Below are 12,481 nucleotides of genomic sequence, written 5' to 3' on the forward strand. Positions count from 1 at the left end.
CATCATCTCATTCATTCTTGTCTGGGTACCAATGGTACCCTTAAAGTATAGCAACAGGAACTGCAGCAACTATAGCAACAACTCCAGATAATGCTTAACCAGAACAGAACAGTGCTACTATCTACATCAAATCCCTTGCTCACTTCTGCTGTTTAACAAAGTAGAAGAAATGAGAAAAGACTGTTAACATCGTTCTTCAAGCAATAATAGCTTAATACTAAGAGAGATTATACTTATGAGTCAGTGAAATAATTTCAAACTCAGCAAGCTAAGGATCAAAAGCACACAATATAAAACTATCAAATGACAACTTATTTCTAACATGAAAAATGAAAACCACTTAAAGACTGTAAAAAGCTTTTGTGCACGAAAGTTTTGATATCTTCCTGTAAATCAGAGTTGGCCTACCATACTGGCCATGGGTTGTTGATGAGCCAAAGCATGTTTAATATACTATGCTCGTGGTCCTGCTCAGTTGTGTCTGACTCTCTGCAACCCTATGAACTGCTGCCCACCAAGCTCCTCTGTCCATGGAAGAGAGGAACCTGTCAAGAGTGGGTACTTCCTACTCCAGGGGATCTTTCCAACCCCGGATTGAACTTGAGTCTTCTATGTCTCCTGCATTGCAGGTGGATTCTTTACCGCTGAGCCAGTGAGGAAGCCCCTTGATATACTATAAATGTATCTGAAAAAACCTTTTAGAAGATGCAGTATCATTTTTAATTAAATGTTTTCTCTGTTCAAACTTATGCACATTATTAATTTAAAAGATACTTTATAAAAGAGTCAATTATTTTTCAAAAAAAAGAAGTATCCCTAGTTCCTGGAAAGTTCTTCCTCATATTGAGGAAAATTTATTGCTCAGTAACTTCCTGTATTTTATTTTTTAACCATGATTTCAGTACAAGTTCCCTATTTCACACAGCAGCCTATGGAATATATGAAAGATAGCTGATTCTCCCTTAGTTTTCTATTATCCAAATTAAACATATTAATTATTCTCATTCATTCTTGTCTGGGTACCATTCACTTTGTTAATGGTACTCTTAAAGTATAGCAACAAGAAGACTGCAACTCCAGATAATACTTAACCACAACAGAATAATGCCACTATCTCCATTAAATCCCTTGTTTATTTCTGTTATTTAAAAATGGAGAAAAAATGAGGAAAGACTGTTAACATCATTCTTAAAGCAATAACAGCTTAATACTAAGAAAATATTCTGCTAATCTAATTCTCCTTCCCCAGAGTAAAAAATCCTTTAGATTTTTATCAATTTTGAGTGTTTTTACTCTTAGGGATTACTTACTGGTTTCCTGCTCTAGAGAATGCCATGGTTCTTCACTGACCTGCAATACCACTTGTGTCAAATATTCTATTAAGTTTCCACACACGCTGGGGCCTGTATTTTGTCCCACTGGTCCAGCTGCAGTGAGTCTCTGGCTTTTAGAATAAGCCTGGCATTTAGTAGGCCAAGTCTCCTGTATCATCTTCCCTCCTTCTTGTTCTTCAAGAGAATCTTGGTTTCCCTTGATCCTTTGCCCCTTTAATGTAACTTTTTATCAAATTCCATGTAAAATCCCACTGGGGTTTTACACTGACTATATAGACTGATTTAGAAACAATGACATCTTTATAATATCTAATTTCCTTGTCTATGGGCATAGTATCCTTCCACTTTTAAATCTTTCTTAATTTTTCTCAATAAAGTTATAAAATTCTCTCAATAAACATCCTGTATATCTTTTCCTAGGAACCTTATTTTTTAATGCATTTTAGGTTATGTCTTCAAATATGTGTCTGGTATAGAGAAATGCATACAATTTCAAGATTTCCAGTTTCCTAAGTACAGAAACATATAATCAGCTAATAGCAATTTTGTTTCTTTCATTTCAATCCTTATACCTTTTATTTTCCCTTCTTGACTTCCTCAGCTAGGCATAGTGATGGTGAGCAAATCTTTGTCTCACTCTTGAACTTACAGGGAATAATGAAAGATTTGCTTTTTGTATGTTTTTACTTTTGTAGTTACCGTTTATTAGATTAAATAAATTCCCTTCACATTCAACTCTGCTAAGAGCTTTTATCATGAACAAATGCTTAATTTATTCAAACTGTTTTTTCTCTTCTAATTTTGTTTTACCATATATGTAATTTGTCTTTTCTCTTTGGTTAATTTTGTGATATCTCTTTGCCTTACTGTTCAATAGTAGAACTCAGTATGTCTAAGATTTCCTTTTCACTATCCCATGTGGGGTTTGCGGGATACCTTAGTCTAGGGCTTTGTGACTTTCTGATTTTGAAGCTGATAGTCTCCACTATCATCTATTTCAATACTGCCTTTCCTACAACTTCTCTATTATCTTCTTGAATTTCCATTTACTAAACATTGAACCTTCTTCTTTTACTATCCGTGCACGCATCTACCTTCTCTATCATTTTTTCCATCTTCCTTCTTTCTCGGTGCTGTTTGAGTATCTATATTCCAGATCACGAGATTCTCATTTTTAGTTATCCATAATCAGCTACTTAACCTTTACCTCAAGTTATTCTTTTCTCTTCTTTTAAGTCAACTTTACTGAGATTTTACTATTTTATATGAAAAATAAACTAGATCCATTTAGAGTACACGATTTCATGACTCTTGATGGCTGTACCCACCCATCAATCATCTTTCGCAAAAATTCCTAGTACACTTTTACAGTCTATACCTCTCCATCCACACCCAATACTAGGAATCACCATCTGCTTTCCTTCACTTTTAGTGTTATACCTAAGAAATCTTTGCCTAGTCAGGGGTCATAAAGATTTTCTCCTGTACTTTCTTAAAGAAGTTTTACACCTTTAGCTCTTATGTTTTGATCTATATTTTGAGTTATTTTTTGTGAAATAAAGGTTTAGATCTATCTTTTTTACATCCAAGTGTTCCGATGCCATTAGTTGAAAAAACTATCCTTTATCTAGAGAATTGTCTAAGCACCTTTGGCAAAAACTGATCACAGATGCAAGAGTTCTTTTTTAAACCTTCTATAAATGATAGGATACTGAAAGAGAAACTCCCCAGGTCAGTAGGTGCCCAATATGCTACTGGAGATCAGTGGAGAAATAACTCCAGAAAGAATGAAGGGATGGAGCCAAAGCAAAAAGAATACCCAGCTGTGGATGTGACTGGTGATAGAAGCAAGGTCCGATGCTGTAAAGAGCAATACTGCATAGGAACCTGGAATGTCAGGTCCATGAATCAAGGCAAATTGGAAGTGGTCAAACAAGAGATGGCAAGAGTGAATGTCAACATTCTAGGAATCAGCGAACTGAAATGGACTGGAATGGGTGAATTTAACTCAGATGACCATTATATCTACTACTGCGGGCAGGAATCCCTCAGAAGAAATGGAGTGGCCATCATGGTCAACAAAAGAGTCCGAAATGCAGTACTTGGATGCAATCTCAAAAACAACAGAATGATCTCTGTTCGTTTCCAAGGCAAACCATTCAATATCACAGTAATCCAAGTCTATGCCCCAACCAGTAACGCTGAAGAAGCTGAAGTTGAACAGTTCTATGAAGACCTACAAGACCTTTTAGAACTAACACCCAAAAAAGATGTCCTTTTCATTACAGGGAACTGGAATGCAAAAGTAGGAAGTCAAGAAACACCTGGAGTAACAGGCAAATTTGGCCTTGGAATACGGAATGAAGCAGGGCAAAGACTAATAGAGTTTTGCCAAGAAAATGCACTGGTCATAACAAACACCCTCTTCCAACAACACAAGAGAAGACTCTATACATGGACATCACCAGATGGTCAACACCGAAATCAGATTGATTATATTCTTTGCAGCCAAAGATGGAGAAGCTGTATACAGTCAGCAAAAACAAGACCAGGAGCTGACTGTGGCTCAAACCATGAACTCCTTATTGCCAAATTCAGACTTAAATTGAAGAAAGTAGGAAAACCACTAGACCATTCAGGTATGACCTAAATCAAATCCCTTATGATTATACAGTGGAAGTGAGAAATAGATTTAAGGGCCTAGATCTGATAGAGTGCCTGATGAACTATGGAATGAGGTTCGTGACACTGTACAAGAGACAGGGATCAAGACCATTCCCATAGAAAAGAAATGCAAAAAAGCAAAATGGCTGTCTGGGGAGGCCTTACAAATAGCTGTGAAAAGAAGAGAAGCAAAAAGCAAAGGAGAAAAGGAAAGATATAAACATCTGAATGCAGAGTTCCAAAGAATAGCAAGAAGAGATAAGAAAGCCTTCCTCAGCGATCAATGCAAAGAAATAGAGGAAAACAACAGAATGGGAAAGACTAGGAATCACTTCAAGAAAATCAGAGATACCAAAGGAACATTTCATGCAAAGATGAGCTCGAGAAAGGACAGAAATGGTATGGACCTAACAGAAGCAGAAGATATTAAGAAGAAATGGCAAGAATACACAGAAGAACTGTACAAAAAAGATCTTCACGACCCAGATAATCGCGATGGTGTGATCACTGACCTAGAGCCAGACATCCTGGAATGTGAAGTCAAGTGGGCCTTAGAAAGCATCACTACGAACAAAGCTAGTGGAGGTGATGGAATTCCAGTTGAGCTATTTCAAATCCTGAAAGATGATGCTGTGAAAGTGCTGCACTCAATATGCCAGCAAATTTGGAAAACTCAGCAGTGGCCACAGGACTGGAAAAGGTCAGTTTTCATTCCAATCCCAAAGAAAGGCAATGCCAAAGAATGCTCAAACTACCACACAATTGCACTCATCTCACACGCTAGTAAAGTAATGCTCAAAATTCTCCAAGCCAGACTTCAGCAATATGTGAACCGTGAACTTCCTGATGTTCATGCTGGTTTTAGAAAAGGCAGAGGAACCAGAGATCAAATTGCCAACATCCGCTGGATCATCAAAAAAGCAAGAGAGTTCCAGAAAAGCATCTGTTTCTGCTTTATTGACTATGCCAAAGCCTTTGACTGTGTGGATCACAATAAACTGTGGAAAATTCTGAAAGAGATGAGAATACCACACCACCTGACCTGCCTCTTGACAAATTTGTATGCAGGTCAGGAAGCAACAGTTAGAATTGGACATGGAACAACAGACTGGTTCCAAATAGGAAAAGGAGTACCTCAAGGCTGTATATTGTCACCCTACTTATTTAACTTATATGCAGAATACATCATGAGAAACGCTGGACTGGAAGAAACACAAACTGGAATCAAGATTGCTGAGAGAAATATCAATAACCTCAGATATGCAGATGATACCACCATTATGGCAGAAAGTGAAGAGGAACTCAAAAGCCTCTTGATGAAAGTGAAAGTGGAGAGTGAAAAAGTTGGCTTAAAGCTCAACATTCAGAAAATGAAGATCATAGCATCCGGTCCCACCACTTCATGGGAAATAGATGGGGAAACAGAGGAAACAGTGTCAGACTTTATTTTTCTGGGCTCCAAAATCACTACAGATGGTGATTGCAGCCATGAAACTAAAAGACGCTTACTCCTTGGAAGGAAAGTTATGACCAACCTAGATAGCATATTCAAAAGCAGAGACATTACTTTGCCAACAAAGGTTCATCTAGTCAAGGCTATGGTTTTTCCTGTGGTCATGTATGAATATGAGAGTTGGACTGTGAAGAAGGCTGAGCGCCGAAGAATCGATGCTTTTGAACTGTGGTGTTGGAGAAGACTCTTGAGAGTCCCTTGGACTGCAAAGAGATCCAACCAGTCCATTCTGAAGGAGATCAGCCCTGGGATTTCTTTGGAAGAAATGATGCTAAAGCTGAAACTCCAATACTTTGGCCACCTCATGCAAAGAGTTGACTCATTGGAAAAGACTCTGATTGGAAAATCCCTCTGGGAGGGATTGGGGGCAGGAGGAGAAGGGGACGACAGAGGATGAGATGGCTGGATGGCATCACTGACTCGATGGACGTGAGTCTCAGTGAACTCTGGGAGTTGGTGATGGACAGGGAGGCCTGGCGTGCTGCAATTCATGGGGTCGCAAAGTCGGACACGACTGAGCGACTGATCTGATCCAATTCTGTTCCATGTATCACTATATCTATCCTTATGCCAATATACCACATCTTCTTGATTACTGCAGCCTGATAGTAAGTTTTGTAAATCATTCAGATTTTTTTTTTCCCCAAAAGCTGTTGTGGCTATTCTAGTAACTTTGCAGTTCCATAAAAATTTCAGGATAATTTTGACAATTTTCGCAAAGACACCTACTGGAATTTTGATAGGAAGTTGCACTGAATCAATAAATCAGCTTGGAGAGAATCAGCAAACTACACTTACTGAGAGACCAGCAAACTACACTCCACAACCCAAATCCAGTCCTCTACTTGTTTTGTAAATGTAGGCATACCTTGGAGACAGTGCAGGCTTGGTTCCTGACCACTGCAATGAAGTGAGTAGTTCTCTAAAGTGAGTCACACATTTTTTTGCTTTCCTAATGCTTGTTTATACAAGCAAACTTATGTTATGTTTACACTATACTATAGTTTATTAAGTTTGCAACAGCATTATGTCTTTAAAAGTTAAAATGTAGCCAGGAGAAATATCAATAACCTCATATATGCAGATGATACCATCCTTAGGGCAGAAAGTGAAGAGGAACTAAAAAGCCTCTTGATGAAAGTGAAGGAGGAAAGTGAAAAAGTTGGCTTAAAGCTCAACATTCAGAAAACGAAGATCATGGCATCTGGTCCCATCATTTCATGGGAAATAGATGGGGAAACAGCGAAAACAGTGGCTGACTTCATTTTTCTGGGCTCCAAAATCACTGCAGATGGTGATTGCAGCCATGAAACTAAAAGATGCTTACTCCTTGGAAGGAAAGTTATGACCAACCTAGATAGCATATTCAAAAGCAGAGACATTACTTTGCCAGCAAAGGTCCGTCTAGTCAAGGCTATGGTTTTTCCAGTGGTCATGTATGGATGTGAGAGTTGGACTGTGAAGAAAGCTGAGTGCAGAAGAATTGATGCTTTTGAACTGTGGTGTTGGAGAAGACTCCTGAGAGTCCCTTGGACTGCAAAGAGATCCAACCAGTCCATTCTGAAGGCAATCAGTCCCGTGTGTTCACTGAAAGGACTGATGCTGAAGCTGAAACTCCAATACTTTGGCCACCTCATGCAAAGAGTTGACTCATTGGAAAAGACTCTGATGCTGGGAGGGATTGGGGGCAGGAGGAGAAGGGGACGACTGAGGATGAGATGGCTGGATGGCATCACCAACTCAATAGACATGGGTTTGGGTGGACTCCGGGAGTTGGTGATGGACAGGGAGGCCTGGTGTGCTGCGATTCGTGGGGTTGCAAAGAGTCAGACACGACTGAGCAACTGAACTGAACTGTTCTTAATATTAACTATTTTATTGCTAAAAAATGCTAAACATCATCTGAGCCTTTAGTGAGTCATAATCTTTCTGCTGGTGAAGGATTCAAAATATTGAGAATTACCAAAATGCAAGAGAGATATGAAGTGACCAAAAGCTGTTGGAAAAAATGGCACTTACAGACTTGCTCGACATAGGATTGCCACAAACATTCAATCTGTAAACAAAATGCAATATCTAGGAAATACAATAAGATCAAACACAATAAGTCAGGTATTCCTGTAAAATACTTTTGGAACACAGCACCACTCATTCACTGATGTATTATGTTTTCATGATACAACAGAGTGGAGTAACTGCAACAAAGACTTCATGCCCCACAAAGCCTAATACATTCACTGCTGGGTCCCTTACATAACTCAGTCCACTATTAACCATATTGTGTTCCCATCCATGAACATATATCTCCATTTATTTAGATGTCCTTTAACTTCTCTCAGCAATGCTTTGTGTTTCTCTGCCCTTTTGTTAATTTTCTTACTAAGTGTCTTATCCATTTTAAGGCTGTGCTGTGCAGTGCTGAGTCGCTTAGTCATGTCACTAATTAGTTTGTGAACACTTATACCAAGCAATCTTGCTAACCTTACTAGTTCTAGTTATTTTATTGATTTCTGCTCTTATTTTTTATTATTTCATTCTCTCAAGTTACTTTGCTCATTTTTTCCCCAGTTTCTTAAGCTGGAGCTTAAGTTGGTGAATTTGTTAGACCTTTTTTCCTATTTCACATAGGTGCTTTAACATTGTGTCTCTCTAAAGACTGCTTTAGCTGTAGTCTACAAATTTTGATATTATCATTCAGCTAAAAATATTTCCTAATTTCCATTCTGATTTACAGACTATTTACAAGTATTTCCTTTAATCTAGAAATACTCTGGGTATTCCTCAATACCTTGTGTGTTAGTCACTCAGTTGTGTCCGACTCTGTGACCCCATGGACCGTAGCTCGCCAGGCTTCTCTGTCCTCCGAATTCTCCAGCCAAGAATACTGAAGTGGGTTGCCATTCCCTTCTTCAAGAGATCTTCCCAACCTAGGATCGAACCCGGGTCTCCTGCATTGTAGGCAGATTCTTTTATCATCTAAGCCACCAGTGCTAACTGATTTCTAATATAATTCCTCTGTGGTCAGAGACTATAATCTGTATGGTTTCAAGCCTTTGAAGTTTATGTAACAGCCCAGCATATGTTCTCTCTTGGATAACACAATGTGCTCTTGCATACTGTTCACTCTGCAGAAGTCAGGAGTGGTATTCAGTGAATATCAGATAGTGCTGTTCAGATTCCCTTTCTACTCGTTTTGTTGTTTTGTTTTAGTCTAGTTGTTCTGTTACTTGCTGAGAGGGCAGTTTAAACAATCTACTATGACCACAGAACTTTCTTTATTTTCATCAGTTTAGGCTATAAAAATATATACCATTATATTGTCCTGATCAATTTCATCATTATGGAATGATCTCTTTATTTCATAATATTCTGTGTCTTGAAGTTTTTCATTTTAATCTGAAATTAATAAAGCAACTTCTTTTTTATACTCATTATTTTCATGGCAAATTTTCTCCATCTATTTATTTTCAATCTGTCTCTTTATATTCTAAATGCATCTCTTCCAAAAAACCGCAGAGGGAGGAACACTGCCAAATTCATTCTACAAGGCCACCTGATACCAAAACCAGACAAAAAGAGAAAATTAGAGGCCCAAATCACTGATGAACAGAGATGCAAAACTCTTCAACAAAATACTAGCAAACCAAACCGGACAACACATTAAAAGGATTATAGACCATGATTAAGTGGGATTTATCCTAGGGATGCAAGGATTCTTCAATATATGCCAGTCAAACAGGTGAACAGAAGAATAAAAAATCACACGATCATCCCAACAGATACAGAAAAGTCTTTCAACAAAATTCAACACCCATTTATGATAAAAAAAAAACCTCTTCAGAAAGTAGGCATAGAGAGACCTACGTCAACATAATAAAGGCCATATATGGCAAACCCACAACAAATATTATTCTCAATGGTGAAAACTGAAAGCATTTCCTCTAAGATCCGGAACAAGACAAGAGTGTCCACTCTCACTGCTGTTTTTCAACATAGTCTTGGAAGTCCTAGCCACAGCAATCAGAGAAGAAAAATAAAAGGAATAAAAGTAGGAAAAGAACAAGTAAACTGTCAATGTTTGCAGAAGACATGACACTATACATAGGAAATCCTAAAGAGGCCACCAGAAAACCACTAGAGCTAAGCAATGAACTTAGTAAAGTTGCAGGATATAAAATTAATGCACAAAAATTCTTGCATTCCTATACACTAACAATAAAAGATCAGAGAGAGAAATTAAGGAAATAATCCCCTTTAACATTGCAACAAAAATTATAAAATACCTAGGAATAACCTACCTAAGGAGGCAAAACACCCATATGCAGAAAACTATAAGATATTAATGAAAGAAATCAAAGATGACACAAACGGAGAGACATATACCATGTTCTTAGACTGGAAGAATCAATATTTTTAACATGACTATACTACCCAAAGCAATCTAAAGATTCATTGCAATTCCTATCAAATTACCAATGGCATTTTTCACAGAACTAGAACAGAAAGTTTTATAATTTGTATGGAAACACAAAAGACCCTGAATAGCCAAAGCAATCTTGAGAAAGAAAAACAGAGCTGGAGGAATCAGGCTTCCTGACATCAGTCTATACTACAAAGTTACAGTAATCAACAGGGTATGGTCTGGGCACAAAACCAGAAATATAAACCAATGGAACTCCAGGGACAGAAAGCCCAGAGATAAACCCATGTGCATCTGGTCACCTGATTTATGACAAAGGAGGCAAGAATATACAATGGAGAAAAAGCAGCCTCTTCAAAAAGTGGTGCTGGGAAAACTGGACAGCTACATGTAAAAGAATGAAATTAGAACACTACCTAATACCATTCACAAAAATAAACTCAAAATGGATCAAAGACTTCAATGTAAGGCCAGACACTATAAAATTCTTAAAGGAAAATAGAGGCACAACACTCTCTGATATAATTTGCATCAGTATCTTTTTGGATTTATCTCTTATGGTAATAAAAAAAAAAAAGTAAACAAATGGGACCTAGTAAAACTTGGAAGTTTTTGCACAGCAAAGGAAATCATGAACAAGATGAAAAGACAGCCCTCAGAGCAGGAGAAAGTATTGCAAATGCAGCTCAATATAAAAAAAAAATAAACAACCCAATCAAAAAATGGGCATAAGACCTAAACAGCTCTTTCTCCAAAGAAGACACACAGATGGCCAACCAACACACGAAAAGATACTCGACATCACTAGTTATCAGAGAAATGCAAATCCAAACTACAGTGAGATATTACCCCTTACCTATCAGAATGGCCATCATCTATAACCGATGATGAAGATGTGGAGAAAAGGAAACCCTCGTGCACTGTTGCTGGAAATAAAAACTGGTTCACCTGCTATGGAGAACAACGTGAAGGTTCCTTAAAAAACTAAAAAAACACTACCATATGACCCAGCAATCCCACTACTGGGCACATACCCTGAGAAAACCATAATTCAAGACACATACCCCAATGTTCACTGCACACAATTACAGTCACCAGCCACTTAGATGTCCATTGACAGATGAATGGATAAAGACGTTTGCCGGGGTCCAGCCCCGGCTGATCCAGGGTATTTGAAGGAGAGATGGCGTAGGCGAGGATCAGGAAACAATTGCTTAATTAAACGTTAATTAAGGATATAAAGAGTAATAGGATGAGGATAGCTCAGTGAGGAAATTCAGTGGAGAAAAGAGGCTGAGTAGCTTGGTTTACGCGGGAGACCAATAAAACTTCAAGACAAGAAGTTTGCATCACTTACGTAGGCCGCAGGCATCCTTCCGTTCTCCCGAAGGAGAGGAGACACTGAGGCCTCCCCGGTCGGATCTTAGAAGCCCAGGCATAATTAGTAAGCGTGGCGGGTTCCGCGCTCCAGATGGAGACTCAGCCAGAGTGAGAGAGAGAGCGACATGGGGAGACCAAGTTTCGGTGAACAAGGCACGCACTTTATTTTCCAAAGTAGTTTTTATACCTTAAGTTGTGCATAGAGGATAATGGGGGAAAGGGTGGAGTCATGCAGGGACAGCAGTTCCTGGTCCTAATCGAAACCAGGCTTTCAAACTTATCATATGCAAAAGTTCAGGTGATTTACATCATCTTCTGGCCAGGAGGCCTGTTAACATTTTAAGAAACTTATTTTTTCTAAAGGTGATTATTCTAAAGTCAGGCACCAGCCTCCAAAAAAAGCACTGGACAAAGCTGCATTCCTATAGGGCAAAGGTGAGGTGGGCTCAATCAAGAAAAGAATTAACTCAAGGGTCCAAGGTTACAAACACTGAGGCTACTACTTACATTTCTATACACCCATTATATCAATCAATACACTGCCAAGGACACAGTAGGTAAGGAGTATGGAGACTTAGCAGCAAACATTGGCCCAATAAGTGAAAAACCCTTCACCAATACAATTTCTAATCAATCCTTTAACTACTCAAAAGAATCTGTGTTTAGACAGTTTAGAACATCTCCTGCCTCTCACAGTTGGGAGGCTCTGAACAATCACATGTGGCTGGAAAAACCTATTCAGGCAGGCTAGAGGATTTCCAAAGGAGTTTGTAGGTTGAAACACTGTCACACCCAGGAATTATTAACTGGAGCTGTAAGCTAACTCTTTTTTCAGAGAGAGGTAGTGGGGGACAGCCCCCCATAAAGTCAGAGGTGTAGGTGAAAGCACAAAGCAGAAAGTAGGCAGACTCTGGTTTTGGGGGTAGATGCTCGAGAATTTCCAGGGGGACTCCTGAGGCTCGATCCCGCCTTTGCGTATGCTGAGCCTCCTTCCTCATGAAGGGCGGAGTTCCTCACGCTGGCTCCCGGCAGTGATAGACTTCTAATTGAGCTATTCCAGATCCTGAAAGATGATGCTGTGGAAAGTGTTGCACTCAATATGCAATATGCACTCAATATGCAATATGCTGACTCCCGGCAGACATTGTGATACATACATATATATATGTA

At 38.8% G+C, this 12,481-nt stretch overlaps 1 protein-coding gene across 4 annotated transcripts in view; it reads right to left on the reverse strand.

Moving 5' to 3' along the window:
• The window catches only part of MTMR9 (myotubularin related protein 9), a 103,427-nt gene that overhangs the window by 18,686 nt on the left and 72,260 nt on the right, over window positions 1-12,481 (reverse strand).

The sequence above is a fragment of the Bos taurus genome, chromosome 8, assembly GCF_002263795.3.
Source record: "Bos taurus isolate L1 Dominette 01449 registration number 42190680 breed Hereford chromosome 8, ARS-UCD2.0, whole genome shotgun sequence".
NCBI lineage: Eukaryota > Metazoa > Chordata > Mammalia > Artiodactyla > Bovidae > Bos > Bos taurus.